Source organism: Protopterus annectens, chromosome 2.part2, assembly GCF_019279795.1.
Source record: "Protopterus annectens isolate FY-2018-M chromosome 2.part2, PAN1.0, whole genome shotgun sequence".
Classification (NCBI taxonomy): domain Eukaryota; kingdom Metazoa; phylum Chordata; order Ceratodontiformes; family Protopteridae; genus Protopterus; species Protopterus annectens.
In genome coordinates, this window is record NC_056730.1 from 606,098,721 (window position 1) to 606,118,354 (window position 19,634).

The following is a 19,634-nucleotide window of genomic DNA, read 5'->3' on the forward strand; positions in this document are numbered from 1 at the left end:
GCCAGTGCTCCTGAAAGGAGGCCCACCTGCTTTTCTGTGGAGGCAGTCAGTGGGTGATTAACTTTGTACCCAGATGTCTGGTGAGATATCACAAGAGAGAAGTGGGTACAAAGAATAATATCCAGAGGTTACTCCATTCCCTTTTGCCAGCCCATTCCACAGATCAGAAGAATCCCAGATGTTCACCCAGTCAGAGGAAACAAGCAACCGTAAAGATTCAGAAGTTGCTAAACAAAAGTCATCTAAAAGGCCCCGCAGACCAAATAGGATTCGGAACTTACTCGAGATTCTTTTTTAGTACCAAAAAGAACAGGGGACTGGAAGTCCATGTTCTGAATGGTGACACTGCAGTCCATTCTTCTCTTTTCATGGAAAGATGATTGGATGTGCTCAGTAGACCTCCAAGATGCGTACTACCATATAAAGATGGACAGAGCATCAAGGAGTCATCTACACTCCTGGCTGGGAGCCAGTCATTATCAGTTTTGAGCTCTGCCCTTTGGTCTCACTACAGCCCCCAGAGTGTTCACCAAATGGATGGCAGTAGTAACGGCTCACCTGAGATGTCTGGGATTCCAAGTGTTTCCATACCTGAACGACTGGCTCCTAACTGCCACCACCAAGCATCTACTTCTACAGACCAGGGACAATACACTGGAAATTTGTGCTCAGTTAGGCATAACAGTGAATTTTCAAAAATCTGCCTTGTTGTCCTGTCAACATTTTATATTCAGTGCCGTTTCAATGATGGCTCGGCATCCGCCTGACAGAGTTTCTGTCCAAAGACAACAAATAGTCAACCTACTTCCCAAGAACAAGGTAAAAGCAAAAGTAGTTCTAACACTCCTTGGAAACATGGTGTCAACCATAACTTTAGTCTCTCTAGCCAGGATGCACGTGAGAATCCTTTAGTGGCTTCTGTTTGCTCAATGGTCTCTACAGGAACTTCCTATGTCCCATCAGATAAGGATAACAGATTCATGCAAGAGAAATCTTCTGTGGTGGCTTCAGTCCGATCATGTGACCATTGAATGACCCTTTGTACCACAACATGTTGCTACTATGACCACAGATGCTTCCCAGATAGGGTGGGGGTCATTATCTGGGAAGAACAGTCCAAGGCACATGGCAAGAACATGAGGCTCAGTTGCACATCAATGTTCTAGAGATGAGAGCAGTGCTTCTGGTGTTGCAAGCACTCCAGGAGTCTCTCCCACTAGGAACGATTGCAGTCCAGTCAGACAACATGTCGGTAGTGTGGTACATAAACAAGGAGGAACCAGATCATACCCCCTTTGTCGGGAAGCACTGAAAGTATGGCAGTGGGCAATCTCTTCCCAGCATTTTCTGGTAGCAATGCATATCCCGGGGAAATCCAGTGTGATAGCGGACAAGCTCAGCAGGGCAATTTTGATGCCTTATGAGTGGTCTCTGAACCAGAACATAGAGGACAAGATTTTCTGAACTTGGGGGCCAGCCTTGCTGCAATCTGTTTGCAACCCCTCTGAATACCAAATGCATCAGCTACTTTGCCATAATCCCCACAGTGGAGGAGGCACCGAGAGACGCACTCATCCAAGATTGGCCCTCAGGACTACTGTATGCCTTTCCTCCCTTTTCCCTAATACTCAGTCATTCAGAAAGCCAAAGCCTTGGGAAGCAGGCTAATTCTCATTGCTCCATATTGGCCTCGTCAGATTTGATTCCCCTTCCTCTGGACTCATCTTCAGGAGAAGCCATGGGTTCTGGACCTAGTTCCAGACCTTCTGACTCGTATGTCAGGAGCACTTCATCCTTCTCTTCAGACCCTCAGTTGCTCCACTTCCAAACATAGTTAGGCTTCAAAATTTTACTCCAGCAGTTAAGCATATTTTGGTTTCTTCTCATAAGACTTTGACCAGAAAATAATATTCCAGCAAATGGAAGAGGTTCTCCTGCTGGGCAAGGGCGAGAGACATAGATCCTTTCTATGCTTCTGTTAGCTCAATTTTAGAATTTCTGGCAGAACTTTTCCGGCAAGTCTCCGCTGTAGCTACAATCAAAGTCCAATTAGCTGCAATTTCTAATTATCATATCAGTGAATGCACTCCTAATCTAATGTCACATAGGCTGTGTAAAGCATTTTAAAAAGGAACTTGTTTGTTGAGACCTCCCATAAAAGAACCTCTCTCACCTTGGGACCTACATTTCTTTCTTACTTACCTAACTTTACCCCCCATTTGAACCTGCTTCTTCATGCAATCTAAAATTTATCTCTTGGAAGACCATCTTGTTAATGGCTACTATATCTGCATGAAGAGTCTCGGAGTTGCAAGCGCTATCAATTAAGTTGCCTTTTCTAATTTTTCACAAGGATAGAGTATATTTGAGGACTAACCCATCTTTTGTGCCAAAAATCTGCTCTCAAACCAATCTATTGAACTCGCAGTTTTCTTTCCTAATCATACCAACAAGGCAGAATACAAACTACATCAGTTGGGTGTACATAGACAACTAGGATTTTATATACATAGAACCAAAGACTTTAGGAAAACAGACCAGCTATTTATTTCCTTCTCTCAAGCAAAGCAAGGCAAGCCAGTGTCAAAATGTTACACTTTCAAAATTGGCTTTCCAGTTGTATTACCTTTATATACACCTCAAACAATAGAAGTTTACCTTTCAAAGTCAAAGGCCATTCAACTAGAGCACTAGCAACAGCCTATGCCTACCAAGCCAGATTGTCTTTGGATAGTATTTGTGCAGCTACTACATGGGCTAGGCCCCATACATTTATTACTCATTACAAAGCAGATTTGGCCTCCAGGGACAGAGCTTCTTTTGGGTCCACAGTGCTCAAAGGTGTACTCCCATGAGCCACCCAGGAAGATGGTGCTAGGAATGCTGTCCCATCCAGTAAGCATGAAGGCGAGAAGGACAACATAACATAAAGAAGATGTTCTTAGTGTTTCACTGTTGCAGTCATCACAATTGGGTTATCCCTGCCAGGGTAGCCCTCGGCCGGCCCGAATACCAGAGGCTTAGTATTTCTGCGTCGGTTGCTGTCGCTTCAGGACTGACGTCAGGTCATCAGTAGTATAAAGTAAGGCAGCCAATGCCATTTCATCAATCTTTCTTGCCAAGGAGCCCGAAGCAGAAGCAGTTTGCACGAGTGCCGGCGGCCACTACCTGAGTTTCGTCTTCCAAATTGAAGCTGAAGTTTTCTAAAACTAAATACCCCATTGGGGATGCTTTTTTCTTGCACTAACTAATGTCAGAAAAAGTTAACAATTGTCACGCCTGCGGAAAGCAAATACCACACCGAGACTTTCATTCTTATTGTGTCACTTGCTTAGGCCCAAACCACGACATCCCTCTTTGTCACTTTTGTACTTTATCGCCAGAACTATGTCATTGAGCCCTTATTGTAGCTAGATATTTTCACTTACAGTCCTCAAATTCTGATATGGCTTCGGTAAGCCATCTGACAGCAGATCTTCTGAAAAAAACATAAGGATAATGAAAGAGACCGCACAGGTCCAAACCTACCAATGACGCTTCTGTTAAGCTAGTCATCAGTTCTCTGCTCCTCGGTGATGAGCTTTCACTGCCCCTGATGCCTGCTTCTGTGGATTCGCAGGCCACTACCAAGACCCTTTCAGAGTCCAGTATGCTGCAAGACTCTTCTTCGACTAAGGATCCTGCGGTTGTCTCTACCTTGGATGGGTCCAGAGCCGCTGAGCAGGCGCCAGCCTCCGAGGAAGTAGTTTGCACTACAGATTCTCGACACAAACCAACAACTTTTTTTGCATCTGCCATTCTATCAAAAACTGCCGAGTTTCTAAGGCCCAGGTTATGAACCACACCCAAGAAACACAATATCAGGCACCTGCTTCCTTGCCAAAATGGTGGAATTATCATGCTGATCAGGGGAAGCCATGCTACCCCTTCCAAAAGAAAAAGAGATCTGTCCCCAGTTGTTTTATCTGAACAGGAGTCTGATGACTCTGATGCATCTGAATATGAAGACATGCAACCCCTCTCTGCTTAGAAAGATTCTGATGCAGAGGATTTCATTCCTTGAAGCAGCATCTTCAGCATAATTAAAATTTCTCTCCTGGAAGACGGGTTTTTTTCTGGCCGTCACTTCAGCCATAAGAGTCTCCGAGCTATAAGCACTCATGGCTGTGGAGCCCTTCATCATCTTCCATGTTGACAGGGTTTCCCTCAGGACTAACCCATCCTTCATGCCCAAAATAGTGTCCAGTGTGGCTCCCAACCAATCCATTCATTTGCCCATCTTTTTCCCTAACCCACAAAACAAGGGGGAAAGGATCCTGCACACTCTAGATCTAGATGTGCACCTATAGCTCAGATTCTATCTAGACAGGACTAAATCATTCAGAAAATGTGATCAATTACTGGTTAGCTTTCCTGCAGGGGCAGAGGGCAAAGCCATCTCCAAACAATTTCCAAATGGATAGCACACTGCATCCATTTCTGTTACAAGCAACACGGAAAACCTCCCCATAGGGTGGTCAGGGCTCACTCCACCAGAGCAGCCTCCACCTACAGCTGTCTTCAGAGGAGTCCCCACAGGGTCATCCTGGAGGCTGCCACCCAGACATCTGTTCACACTTTCACCAAGCATTACCACCTGCCTAACTTCTCTAAATCCAGGGCAGGCTTTGCCACTGTAGTCTTGCAGGGCATCCTAGCCAGACCCTAGTCTCCTTGACTGCCTCCATCCTTTTCCTCAGCTTTGGGAATCAACCCAAATGTGATGATTGCAACAGTGAAACACGAAGAACATAGTACAGTAGTGTACACTTACCATAAATGTAGATGTTCGAAATGTATTCATTGTTGCAGTCCTGGTTTCCCTCCCTCAATCCCCCTCTTCTTTCTCTCTCTCTCCTTACAAGGAACATTTTGGTATTTACTTTCTACTGGTGGATTTCTTCCACCATAACCTGGCTCCCCCTTGGGGGCTTTTGACGGGGCAAGAAAAACTGATGTAATGGTGTCAGCTGCCTTACTTTATACTACTGACGACCTGACGGCAGTCCTGAAGTGACAGCAACCAATGCAGAAATATTAAGCCTCTGGTATTTGGGCTGGCCAAGGGCTTCCCTGGCAGGGATAACCCAAATGTAATGACTGCAACAGTGAATACACTCGAACATCTACATTTATGGTAAGTGTACACAACTGTACTTTTTATGTACCTGCCATAATGTTCTATGTTTATCCTTCTCACCCTTCTTTCTTACATCCCTCTCTCCTTCCCCCAGCCAAGGCTCCTAGAGGATTTAGATAAGAGATTTCCTTTCCTCCTAGTGAGGGACCTCCTCTGAAATTCGTTGTTTTTTTCTCTTTTATATGTTATGTGGGAAAGATATACATACATTTTATGACTAGCAGCAAACAAGATCTGGGGATTACTCCAGTGCATGATGGGATAGGTATTCAGCCACAAGCCAGGTGAATGACTTCAAGCTACTGTATTTGGCCAAGTTGGAGCCGGGGATCGTCTCCAAACTTATCCAGTAAGAAAGAAGGGTGAAAAGGACAACAAACATAGAATATTATGGTAGGTACATAACTTATTTTTTTTCCCTATATAAACACATACATTTCTGACAGCAGTATACTAAATCAAAAGTGTGGCATGTTGCATAAAATTGAATGTGAAGCTAACATTTTTTCAGGATGTTAAAATTGTAACAAGAAAATGTTCTATGCTGTTTATTTTATTAACTTCTTTTTCCTCAACAAGGGACTTGCAACTTGTTTTTCAAGTTTACATTTATTCAAAACAAAAACAATGGAACATAATTTATCAATCGTTTAAACACTTATCCAATAGAAAAAATATGCCAGTTCTTTTTAGTAATATTACATACCTGTGCTGTATGACTTGTATATGCTATCAGAGGAAGCGGGTTCACACAACTGACTGCAGCTCTTTCATAATTCAGTTCTCCGTGGCATGGGGCTGCTTTTCTACAAATCTCTTTTAATGTAATCCTGATTGAAAAATCTGATTTCATTTGTTCGGATGTTCTCTTATGATCACTATTATTAGTTAGATCTGTTACCCATATAAGCTGTCATTTCAAAATGTTTCGCTAAACAGATTTTGGATGCATACTTTCCCTCATGAGATATGAATTTTTCTTGCATTCCTTCTTAAACATATTTGCATTAAAGGAGAACTACACACACAGACTCTAAAAACATGTTTATTTCATCATAGTTTGGTGTTTCTTACATTTTAACACCACTTTGGGATTATTTACAGCTCTTTAGATATTTTTATGCACAATTTCTGACTCTGACCACATGGGGTCTGACATCTTGAAATAATTCTGATTGTTTAGTCTGCCTCTAAGTATCCCAGAATGCATTGTTTATCTCAAAAAAATTGCATCGTCTGCCATTTTTTCCCTAAAGCTCTTGTCAGTGCACTGATTTTACAGGCATTCACTGCTGTGTTATAGTCACCTACTTTTGGTTAGTGTTATCCTTTTACAATGACCACTTCAAACACAAGCAGTGCAAATGCTACAGAACAGAATTGAAAAGTGCGTTTTATTTCTCTTTCTTAGAAATGCTAACTTGATTACTTTTGTAAAGGCTGAAGTCTAGTTCTTCAAGGTATCTCCACTCCCCTTTCACACCTTCCTTCACTAGCTGTCAAAGAGCTAAGGGTAATTTGACCTATTATCTACATGTGATTGACAACTCACAGCAGGTGACCAGACTAATGTACTGTATTCGTGTCAGCCTTTCCTTCCTTACAGTGGGATACTTTTTTTGTTGCACTCCTCCTGTCAAATTTAGAACCAAGCTCCATAGCACTGGGAATAATCACTGCTTCGCAAAGCATCAAACTCCCACTTATTTTTCCTTCCTGTTTGGTTAAATATCTAACAAAGGATGCACTATAAACACACACACACACTTGCCCCTAGCTTGCATACACACACACACACACACACACACACACACACACACACACACACACACACACACACACTTGCCTCTTGCTTGCATGGGAGATGGGAAACCAGAAGGCAGCATTCACACACACACAAACACGCATCGATTTGAGAGTGAAGATGCCAGCATTAGATGCAAAACAGAACTGAGCAGCAGCAGTAACAAATAATCCTCAATATAATCCATCAGCAGCAAACAAACACAAAAGAATTAGGCTAAGCTATAAAAAGTCAGCAGCAGCATATAATATTGAAGCACGTGGTAGGTACCCTCGCAAACAGAAAGCATAAACTATATGACTATGCACTGAGAAACTCTGGATCCCTAAATTTCATGGCTAGGAATGCATACAAACAGGGGCTCTTAAGACTTGCCTTACCAGTGAAGTACCAAAATGCAGAGATGATCCAAGCAATCCAAACTTTCCAGAAGTCCCTCCAATGAATGCACTCGACAGGATACACTTAATAAAAAGTAGTTCCACATAGCACCAGCTAGTTTTTATTAGATTGAGTGGGCTGGGCATGGCAGCTCTGACATCACAATGTGGGAGGTCCACTGGCTCTTCTACAGAGCATGCAAATCAGGCAGTGCTTACATCACTTTGGGGAAGGAAACGTCCCTGTAACTACAGTAAGAGCTCTGGCAGATGTGACATCATCATTTAAGAGCCAGCTAGATGATTTTCAACTTGGTTTTCAAAGTGAAAGTAAAACAGTACAGAAAGGTAGCAAACCTAAGAGGTAAACAGTCGAGTGGATTACTTTTTGAAGATGCTGTTCTGATTTTTTGAGGCTGTATGAACTAACAGGAACTAAAAGAGACAACAGGTTGAGCGATCTGCTTAAATATCCTGTTGTTCTTTAAGCCCACCCTGAAGGATCCACTGAAACAGGTATAGTAAGAAAATCAGTAGTTGTTATTGAAGATATCTTAGAAAACCACAACAGTTCTGTTGTACCTTGCAAATACTCTCTAAATTGTGAAAGTTGCAACTCCTCTTCTCCCTATATAAGGAATAGGTCATCCATAAACCTTACATAAAAATAAATATAGTCTGCAAATTGATGACCACTTAATATTGCATCGCTTTCCCATATAGCCATAACCAAATTAGCGTAATTATTTGCACAGGAAGTGCCCTTAGTCATACCAGTTTTATGTAAATAAATTTGATCTGAAACAATATACTCTCTAAAATTAATTCTTGCAGCATGCAGATCAAATTGTTGGAAGAATTAAAAATAGATGACTCCACTGACAAAATGTCACAGATTTCATCCATTCTATAACTGTTTGGTGGAACTGTAAACAATGATGAAACACCTAATGTAACAAACATGAAATCTCTGTCAAAACGCTCCAGATTATACCAGTCATAGAGTTTTCTAAGAAAATGTTCAGAGTCACACAACTTGGTGGGAAAATGATCTAAGAAAGGATGGAGAATTTTCTCACCATAAACTGATAGAGGTTCTGTCAACCATCTGCATCAGATATATAGGGGGATCTGTTGAATTTTTATGAATTTTTAAAAAAGAGCAACTTGCAGTTTCATCTTGTACCCATAACATATTGAAAGAAGGTAGTAGCACTGCACTATACCTTGGTCATTTGCAGAGGAGGTTGGCAACAAATCACAACCTCATCCCCAGACTCTCCCAGTTCCAGGCCTCTGTACTATTGAAAATATTGGGGGATGGTGCAGCTGTCAGATAAGGACCAGCATTTTCATCCATCTAGGAAAGAATAGGGACAAGGTGCTTGCTTGTTGTTACTCTCCTCTGAAGTGTCAACATTTTGTAACAGATTTGTGATGATGCCAGGCATGTTACTGGTGGCCCTTGAACTAGAATCAAACTGCTTCATAGGCACCAGTGGCTCCCAGTTCACTGATAGCTGGCCAGTAGAACTAGAACCAGTCAGCTCCTTGGATATTTCATACAAAATAGATTTTTAGGTGGAATGCTTCATCCCTAGGAGAGAGTGCCTTTTCAACCTAATGGCTGTTGGACCTAGAAAGACAGAAACTTCCTTGTTAATGCACCAGCAGTACCTACCCTTTACTACTGCAGTGTGTTGTTTGCAGCATATTCGAAAAAAGGCAAGCTGCAGATGGAAGGAGTAGAGCTGAAGGAAAAAATTGCTCAAATATGTCCTTTTTGGATCCCATAACATAAGAATAAGTCCCATTAGTTAAAAATTGTTTGCAAAACTACAGTTAAGAATAAGATAGTAGAAAAAAATGCAGCTGATCCACAACACAGTAAATTTAAATAGTCTGTACGAATGTCATCAGCAGAAACTAAGTAACAAATTGTTGAGTTAAATGAGATACTTTTAGACTCCAGAACCAGGACTCCTTCAGAGCCCAGTCTAGTGGCAGACTCTTTGAGTAGGTCCAAAATACAGGCTCACGAATGAATGCTTTACAGAGATGTGTTTCTGGACGTTGTCCATCAGTGGGGTATTCTTCAGGTAGATCATTTTGCATCCCCACTGAGCAGACAGCACCCTCTTTTCTGTTTCAGAGTGGCATGCCATCTAGTGTGGAATATGGATGCCCTTTATTTTCCTTGAAAGAAGATGTTTCTTTATCCTTTCCCTCCTCTTCCTGTACTTCCAAGAGTCCTGCAGAAGATTCAGCTGGCATTCCCAGAAATCTTGTTAGTGACTTCCTCTTGGCCAAGACAGCAGTGGCTCCCCTCTTAATGCATCTAGCCAGCGGCAGTCACCACAAGTTACCTCACCGGTTGGACCTCCTCACACAGGACAAGTGATATCTCATCCATCCTCACTTGTCCACTCTTCAGCTGACATTGTGGGTGATAGGGTTTTGATCCCTTTCAGGCACTTCCTTTCTGAGGAGGTGCTCAAGGTTTTTAGAGGAGGCAAGGAAACACTCAACCAGAAAATCTTATGTCCAAATGAAACAATTTTGCCTGGTGCCATGCTCATAACCAGGACCCTTTTTCATTGGGGACGCGTTTGGTCCTGTCCTGTTTGTATGAGTTGTTCCAGTCTAGCTTGGCCTATTCTTCTGTGAAGGCCCATTTGTCAGCCATTTCTGCTTGTTTGCCCTTGAATCCTCCCTTGGCTTCTAGTTTTGATCTCCGACAATTTTTTAAAGCGTCTTGTTTCTTAAACCTCCAAGAAAACATATTCTTCCTCCTTGGGACCTGAAATTTGTTTTGAAAAAAGGTGACTTGGGCTTTGTACCTGGAAAACTGTCTTGTTGCTGGCTCATACTTCTGCTTGAAGAGTTGAAGAATTTCTGAACTTCAGACCCTCAGTGACCATTCCTCCTTTCTTGGTTTTTCACAGGGACAGGGTGTCCCTTTGTAATAATCCTTTGTTTATGCCCAAGGTAGTAAATGAGTTGTCCTGGAATCAGTCAGTAAAACTTGTTTCTTCTCAGTCTGCTAGTGAGAGGGTGTTGCATACCTTGGATTTGCACAGACAGCTAGTAAGTCTGACCAGCTTTTTGTTTCTTTTCATCTGAGGACATTGGGTTTGGCTGTTTCTAAGCAAACCATCTCCTTCAGATATCTAAGGCCATTTTTTGTTATTCTTTCCATGGCAAATCTTTGTTTATTTCTGTTAGAGCTCATTCCATTAGGCCTGTTGCCTGTTCTCATGCTTTCTTCAAGGGCTTTAGACACCAGTTCCATCCTTGAAGCTGCTACTTGTTATTCAGTGCTTACCTTCACTAAACATTGTAAGTTTGATATGGTTTTAGGACCAGTGCAAGTTTTGCTAGAGCCATTTTTGTATGGGTTTGTTGAGGGCTGTTCTCAGTTTTCCACCTTCATTCTGTTTCTTGAGCTTTTTTATTCTTCCTGTAATAAAGAATACTGCAACGGTTATTAGTACTGTTCTATAAAAGCTTACCATATCAGTAGATGTCCTGTTCCAGTACTCGATCCCTCCCTTCTTCCCACTCTGGTTTTGTTTTGGATTCCCTTCTGGCTGAGGGTGTCCTCTTTTTCTTCTGCATTTTTCCTCCTAGATGTGCATGGATTCTACTCCTTTGTAGACTGTTCTCTACTGGGGCAATTCAGTTCCAGGTAACCATGTCCATACATCACCTTTATGCTGTATGTTCCGTGCCAGAAGCAGATGTGTGATGTACGGCACATACAAGATCATAAGGGTTTGGTATACTGGCTGAACATCAGGCTGCCCCATGTGGAAGATCCCTACAGTAAGAATACTGCAACAATAACGAGAAGGGCATTTACTGTTTATAGTAAAATTTTACATGACTGTACTTGCTCAAGGCTTGCTTTATGAAACTTTGTAGTCTTTAGAGTAGTGGAACTCTCTAATCTTTAGAGTAATGGCATTGTAGGAGTACATATAACAATTCCAAGGTTGTGGTACTTCTCCGGGTATTTCCCATAATTGGAGGTACAGTGGTCTCAGAGTTGGTATATGTAAAAGTCAGCTGTGTGGAGCACTAGGTTTTCAGAATTTCTTTCTTTTTTCTTTTTTTAATTGCAGGTTATTCTTTTAGGCATTTGGGACTCAAGAAAGCTAAGCTCAGTTGCTAAGTGTATGTGCATTAAGAAGGGTAAACATGAGCAATGATTTGAAAAATTTCCATTCTTGCTTAAACTGGTGTGGTCAAAAAGGACGGTTTTGCTCGACTACAGGAAATGCAATTCAGAGGCATGATTAGCTTCAGTGAGGAAAGAACCCATCAGCTAAGTTTCATGTCTCTGAATTGTGCGGTGTTGTTAGCCCTAATCAGCACTTTACTGCGGTAGTCACCACTGGTGGCCCATGCATAACACTGCCACAGGCCCCCCCCCTCATTTTTACACACACACACACACACACACACACATTTTACAACACACACACACACACACACACACACACACACACACACACACACGTGTTCAACCAAATACTGCTCAACTGTCCCTGATTTTGCAGAAGTATCCTGATTTTACCTCTTATATTTATCCATTCCCTTGTAAATCACAGCTGACTAAAGTCATTGAATAATGCCAGACATTAGAATTTCATACTTTTTAAATAAATAAAACGAAAGACCAAAACGAACAGGAGCTACGTAGGATAGAACTATTTAATAATGTTAGCGCTTTCGGAAACAGACTGTGCTTTTCCTTCCTCAGACAAACAAAAACCAAATTCAAATGCTTTTAAATGTAAAAATCTACGTGTCGATTAATTACATAAAATAAAGCTCACATTTTAAAGTAAAAGCATACATTAGTTTAAAATCTTCAGGAAAGTCAGAACCAAGTAGAGCTGAGTAAAACTTGCCTAAGCAACCCTTAGATTACCATTAATCATCACAAACTACCTAAATATGTATTAACTACAAAATCTAAAATGACAATCAATTCATTAATATTATTAATAAGTTAACCAAAAAAAAAAAAAAAATGTTTGGTGGTATGGCGAACCAAGGCGGAGCAGGCTTACAAGGCTCTCTGTTTTCTCAAGATGAGCCCGTTCTCAATGGTTTGAGTAACGCAAGTTTTGGATCCGGAGAGACGAATGCCGTCGGAACCTCACAGCCCTTCTACAAGTGCTTATGGGCCGTGTGGAGAGTTTAACACAGAAAGTAGAGAGTTTGGCAGACTCTGCCAAACAAGCAAGTGGGAACACGCAGCAACCCCTTCCGCATATCGTACCTATTGGTCCTGTGGTTTTACCTACAACTAATAATGGTCTTTCACCATCCTCTAGTAATCGGAGAAACTGTGATTTACATCAAGGAAACATGATTGAAACTGCTAGAGGCGAGCAGCCAATGCTCATAACGGGTGACTCTAACCAGCCTGGTCATGGTAATGACAACAGGAATATCAATGAATCGACACCATCCCTTGGAACCTTTTTGGGTAATGGGAATTTTTTCAGTGACAATTTTGTTTCTAATTCTAGTTCTACGCAATTGAACACACCTACCAACCTTTCAGCTAATATTAACTTATTTGATTATAAACTATTTCACTGTAGGAAACTGCAGCTAGAAATTTTTTATTTGGAGGAATGCTTGAGAAAAGAAATTATACCTAAAGGGCTCAGGCAGTGGAGGTACCCTGTCAGGTTGGTGAATCAGTCTGAGTTTCACCATGAACTCTTGGATTTGTTTAATAAGCAGGGATTCGAGTTCATAAAAACATTAATTAATTACTATTAATCACAAGTTTTGATTTCTAAAAATGAATTAGAAACTTTGGAACACGACATAAAATCTAGTGTCGACTTTCCTCGTTATAAATATGAATATACAAGGATTTTCAATAGCATTGAGGCCACCATGACCAAGCTGGCCAATGCTAAGAAAAGGAAAATAGCAAGGGACGTTCAGCAGTTTGGGTCTGGGACTGCTTATCCTCCACCCCCACCTGTCACGTCTAACAGCTCTCAAGGTTTTCCTAATGAGAATGCTGTTAATAGTGAAGAGGGTGACCTCAATGAATGTGACTCTGACCCTCATAGGGATGATAACTTGCCACGAAGAAGTGAAAGAATTAGAAATAATGGTAACAAACAATTTTTTTCCAACAATCGGACTGTTGGGAACAATAACAATAATAACAGTAACATTCATAATAATAATCAATCCACATCAAGTTCACAACAGGTTTTTCCATTACACCAGTCCAATTTACAGAACAATTCGAGAACGCCCAATCAGTATGGGCGTATGCAGAAACGAAGGAACCGGCGCAAGAGATAGTTGGAAATGGTGTTCTAAATCCACAAATTCTTTCGAACTCTGGTGGGGATTTTCATATTTATAACTATTCTGACTTAAACTTTCCTCAGGACATTATTGACTTTTTTGCATTGGGTTTATCTTTTGTCCCTGATTCTGGAATGAACTTGGTCAGTACAATAGTGGACCTTAAATTATTTGTTCGTAAGATTAATCTCAATGCCACTATGGGCCCCAATTCTTTGTTCTCCAACTCATTGCGGGTCTCTAGTGTATTTAATCCACCCCTTCACCCTAATATACTGGCATTCGAGAAAATGTGTGAATTAGATTTTAGGTCCTTTGTTGATGCAGGTTTAAAAACCAGGAAAGGTGTTCTTAACATTAGTGATAAAGAACGTGACTTTATTAAACTTTTGAAAGATTGTAAAATTAGGATGATGAAGCCAGATAAAGGAGGCGGCTTGGTTTGTATGGATCATAGTACTTCTATTTCTAGTATGGCTGAACATGTAAACAATTCAATTTACCAACAAGTTAGTTTAAATGAAGTAAACATGGCCTATAGTAAAATCAGAGCCACACTTGATGAACTTTTCATCGAAAAAGCAATTGATTTAGAACTTCATAACTATGCCAGCTCCTAGGTTGGCATCTTTGTTTGGCATACCTAAGATCCACAAGCGAGTTGTTGATCCACCTTTTAGACCCATTGTTGATGGGCGTGGGTCAATCACTTATGGTTGTGCTAAGTATGTAGATAGTATCTTGAGACCCTTAGTGGAGAAGGAGCATCAAATATGTAAAGATTCCTGGAGTTTCCTAACGGAACTTTGTAGCATCCCTTTTCAACAGGATTATAAATTATTGACAGTTGATGTAAGGGATCTGTACACTGTGATCCCCCAAGAATTAGGGATTGAATGGATTAGAGATTTTTTACAAGTAAGGAAAATCGATAACAATACCATCTGTGTTGTAGAAACCCTGTTGTAGTTAGTTCTGCTTAACAATTTATTTATTTATTTTATTTATTTTACATTTGTTAACCGGGCTAGTTTGACTGGATATATTTCCATATTTCCAACAACTTTATGTGGTTTGAAGGAAAATTCTTTCTCCAAAAAACAGGGGTAGCTATGGGGTCTCCCTGTGGCGGCAGTTTTGCGAACTGTATAATGGCACACTGGGAGACAACCATGCTCTTTCAAAATTCCATTTTTAAGAACAACGTTGCTTGGTACACAAGATACCAAGACGACATGTTCATTTTATGGAAAGGCCCTACGGAACTAGTGCAGGATTTCATCACTTTAATTACTGCCTCAACTAACTTTTTGGAGTTTACTTTTAATTTGGAAAGTGAAACCATTAACTTTCTTGACATTCGCATTCACAAGGATTTCGCTAAAGGCAGATTTAAAAGTGCAATCTATAGGAAGCCTACTTACTCTAACTCCTTTCTCCATTTTTCTAGCTGTCAGCCTTACCATCAAAAGAGAGCAGTGGTCAAGGGGCAGATGGTAAGGGCAGCCAGAATGATCTGAGATGATTCTGATTTCATTGATGAATGTGGCTTGCTAGAAAAAATGTTCCTTAGGAGAGGCTACCCTTTGAGTCTGGTTTCAAACATTTCCACTGAAGTAATTACTAAACGTCATTCTGGATATTTTAAGCCCTTATTATCTTTTGTGAATTTGGTGGAACAGGAAACCATGGTCAGAGAGGTCCAGGATATTACAACTAACAATACTCATTGTCATACTATCAGTTTTTTATGTACATACAATTTAGACCATTCTTTTATTAGGGAGACCCTTTGTAAGAACTGGACTCTCATTGTTGAGGACACGTCTTTATACAAAGTTTTTGGCAACAAACCAAAATTTACTTTTAGACGAGGCCACAATCTTAAAACTTTGTTGCAACATTCCATTAAGCCATTATCCAACAAAAACAAGGGTATGTTCAAATGTGGATCGTGCCACCAATGTAAGCACTTAAATCTTGCCTATCAATTTAAGATTAGGGACACCCTTTACAAAGTCCAGGGCAATTTTTCATGTGATTCAAAGGGAGTGGTTTACTGTGCATGTTGCCAAGCTTGTAAAGCATTCTATATCGGCAAGACCGAAAGGAAGCTAAAACAACGTATATATGAGCATCTGTATGCTATAAGTAGGAGGGATATGACTAACGCCCTAGCTAGGCACATTGCTGATTCCCCAGATCATTGCTTTAAGTTTACTGTATTAAAGCAGATAGGTGTAGATGAGAGAGGTGGCCCTTGGCAAATTAACTTGGAAATCGAGGAATTGAGGTGGCAAATTAATACTGCAGCCTACCTGCCCCCAGGTTTGAATGAAACAGTTTCGATAAAATGTTTCTTAAGCTTTTGTCTCTTAAAAGGTGAAATTATGTTTAATTTATGGACAGTTTCTCTTTGTGATTTGTACTTGTATGTTAATTATTTTAGAATAGTTATGTTGTGTTTTCTTAAATATTATATATTTACAAAAAAAAAAAATTTTTTTGGTTAACTTATTAATAATAATATTAATGAATTGATTGTCATTTTAGATTTTGTAGTTAATACATATTTAGGTAGTTTGTGATTAATGGTAATCTAAGGGTCGCTTAGGCAAGTTTTACTCAGCTCTACTTGGTTCTGACTTTCCTGAAGATTTTAAACTAATGTATGCTTTTACTTTAAAATGTGAGCTTTATTTTACGTAATTAATTGACACGTAGATTTTTACATTTAAAAGCATTTGAATTTGGTTTTTGTTTGTCTGACGAAGGAAAAGCAGAGTCTGTTTCCGAAAGCGCTAACATTATTAAATAGTTCTATCCTACGTAGCGCCTGTTCGTCTTGGTCTTTCGTTTTTATTAGTTTGTTCAGTATACTTTTTAAATACATTTTGATGCTGAACTGTTGATGTCCATACATTTACTGCTGCAGTATTCTTAACATATGGGATTCCCTGTCGTGGAAGCCCGACATCCGAACAGTACTGCTGTTGCTTTAAAGGTACGCTGATCATCACCCAAATGCTCCTTGCTTAGCGTAGGGCATAAAGATGATTTTGAGGCCTACCATAGTGGGAACTTTTTTGCCACCAGTCTGATCGCTCTTACTTCTGCCAAACACATGTCTGAGTTACAGGCACTTATGGCATGCCTTCCTTTTTTGCTCTTTCATGAAGGCAATGGTAGCTACCAAATCTGTAACAGCCTAAGTCCGCACTCAGTGGGTGAGAGACCTTGGCACACAGGTTGACAGTAACCTTGGCTTTGATCACCATGTCTCCATAGTGGTAAGATAAACATTTTATATTGCTCATCTTATAAGTAAGGGCATTACATCTAGAAAAAAAATAGTTATAACCTGTCTGTACTCTTCCCTCATCAGGCCAGTGATTGAGTATAACACCCCTTTTGGTATGTGCCTTTCCAAGCACATACAATAATTGGAGAAACCCCAAAGGTTCCTAACAAGGAAACGTTAAGGTCTTCAGCATTTGTCCTATGTGAGTCATCTGAAATTACTGTCACATTATTTTATTTCATACAGACTACTCAGAGGTGATTGATGCCTTGCATACAAGGCAATCTTTGATCCTGCTTTATTAGAAATGCTGCATAACAGCAAGTCAAATGGTACACTGGTTACTCATTCTAGAGACCTTAACTTGTTATGTGACAATAATAGAACCTGCTGGAGGGACAGAGGTTACTACACCTTTGGAATGGACTCCCACTTTGTCAAGCAGAGTGGGTCTATATTATGTTGCCAAAACGGCAAAACACCGAATGGCATTTCAGTAACACATAAGCAGCAAAATACCACTAACGTGAATGGCCACGTCACTGATTTTTTTCCTAGGGAAAAGATTCCTTGGCCACCGCTGTGAAATTGCCCTTTACTCCACAGTAGTACGATCTCGGAGTTGTTATGTTTAGTTAGGGGGGTGTGGGGGGGGCACAGACCCCCACTTTGTAATGTTTTAGGTGGTGTGTCATGTCTGATTGGTCTTCCGACCCCCCCCCCCCCCCCAGGGAAGAAAATCAGTGACCTGGCCATTTGCATTAGTGGTATTTCGCTGTTTGTGTTGCTGAAACAGCATTCGGTGTTTTGCCATTTTGGCAACATAATACAGACCCAAACAGAACACCTCACTGGCCCTCTTCAAACGCAATCTGGATTATTGGATGGGTAACCATAAATTCACTCTGGGGCTTCCACCCGTGTCCCTCTTGGACAGGGACAATTTGTGCTGATGATTAAAATAAGGGTAGAACTTGTCTAGGCTCGTAAGGGCTCTAGAGACATTAGCCTAGTAACTTCCTATGATCCTATGACAGAGTGTCCTTGCAGACTAACCCTTCTTTTATACCTAAGGTGGTTAATGAGCTATCACTTAATCAGTCTGTTAATCTGCCTACTTTTTTACCCTCTCCGCAAACTGACAGTGAGAGGGTGCTGCATACTTTGGACATGCTTAGGCAAATCAGGGTTTATTTAGATGCGACTAAAGCTATTAGAAAATCTGAACAATTTTGTTTCCTTTCATCCTAGATCTCTGGAACTTGCTGTATCCAAGTAAACTATTTCTTCTTGGATTTCTAAGTCTATTTCTTTTTGTTACACTTTTCATGGCAAGAGCCTACCCTCGTCAGTCAAGGCTCCTTCTACTAGATCTGTGGCTTCTTCTAGTGCTTTTTTTCAAGGGCTTGGATACTAATTCTATTCTTGAAGCAGCTACCTGGACTTCTGTGTGCATACCTTTTACCAAGCACTGCAATTTGGATGGTATCTCTAGAGCTAGGACTGGTTTTGCTAGTGCCGTTCTTCATGGCTTTTTGGGAGACTCTTGTGCTCCTTCCCCTCCCTAATTTCCTATTGAGCTTGGCACTCTCCCATATGTTAGGAATACTGCAGCAGTGAATGTAAGGACATAGTACAGTTGTGTAAAATCTTACCATAATGGTAGATGTCCTTGCCTTCACTTCTGCGGTATTTGCTCCCTCTCTCCTTCCTCCTAGTCTTTTGCCTTCCTGGATGTACAGATTACCTCTTGGGTTCCTTGGACTGGTGTTCTTACTGGGGCAATAATTTCTGACTGGTGTTTTTACTGGGGCAATCATTTTGGACTGTGGTAGGCCTGAACATCAACTTTGACGTACGCTAAGTGAGGAACTTTTAGATGACATTTGGCATACCTTTAAAGCAACAGGGGTCTTTGGTAGACTGGACGGAAGTCAGGTGTCCATGGCAGGGAAACCCATATGTTAAGAATACTGCAGCAGAGAAGGTAAGGACAGCTACTGTTATTGTAAGATTTTATACAACTGTACTTTCTATTATCTTTTTTCAGTGAATTGTGGCAATATTTGAAATTTGTCCCTGATTTGGAGTAATTGTTCCTGCACTATGCATGCCTTTTCCCTTAACATTTTGAGAGGCATCCTATGGTTCATACCCCCCCAACTCATTCAGTCTCCCACATACTCAGACATCTACATGCACACATCCACACCTGATCGCACATTTGGGCATATTCCCGCTCATACATTCAAGACCACTCTGCAGCCACACACCTATATTGCTATACATGCATACATACAAACAGTCCTTGACAGTTGCTCACAACATGGTCTGTCCCATTAGAAGTAATGGGTGAATGCAGTATTTTTATGTGTTAATTTACACACTTGCACAAGTGCATAAATCCTGTAGAGCAGGTATTTATCTGGGAGATCACATGGATAACTAGCTTAGGCTGCTCTCCTTGAATGCATCATTGGCATTTAGCATTGTCGAGGAGATGGTCCACCATGGTCATTCTACATATCATGTAGAATCATTGCGTTGTGGTTGTCTGCCCTTCAACTGCTTTGGAATTCTTGTTTTAGAACTGTGCTGCAAGTGGCAAATTGTAGACTT

General features: G+C 40.8%; 1 long non-coding RNA gene across 1 annotated transcript in view; it reads left to right on the forward strand.

The window, feature by feature from the left end:
- The window catches only part of LOC122795740, a 602,006-nt gene that overhangs the window by 212,619 nt on the left and 369,753 nt on the right, over positions 1-19,634 (forward strand). The gene's annotated exons all lie outside the window — the stretch shown is intronic.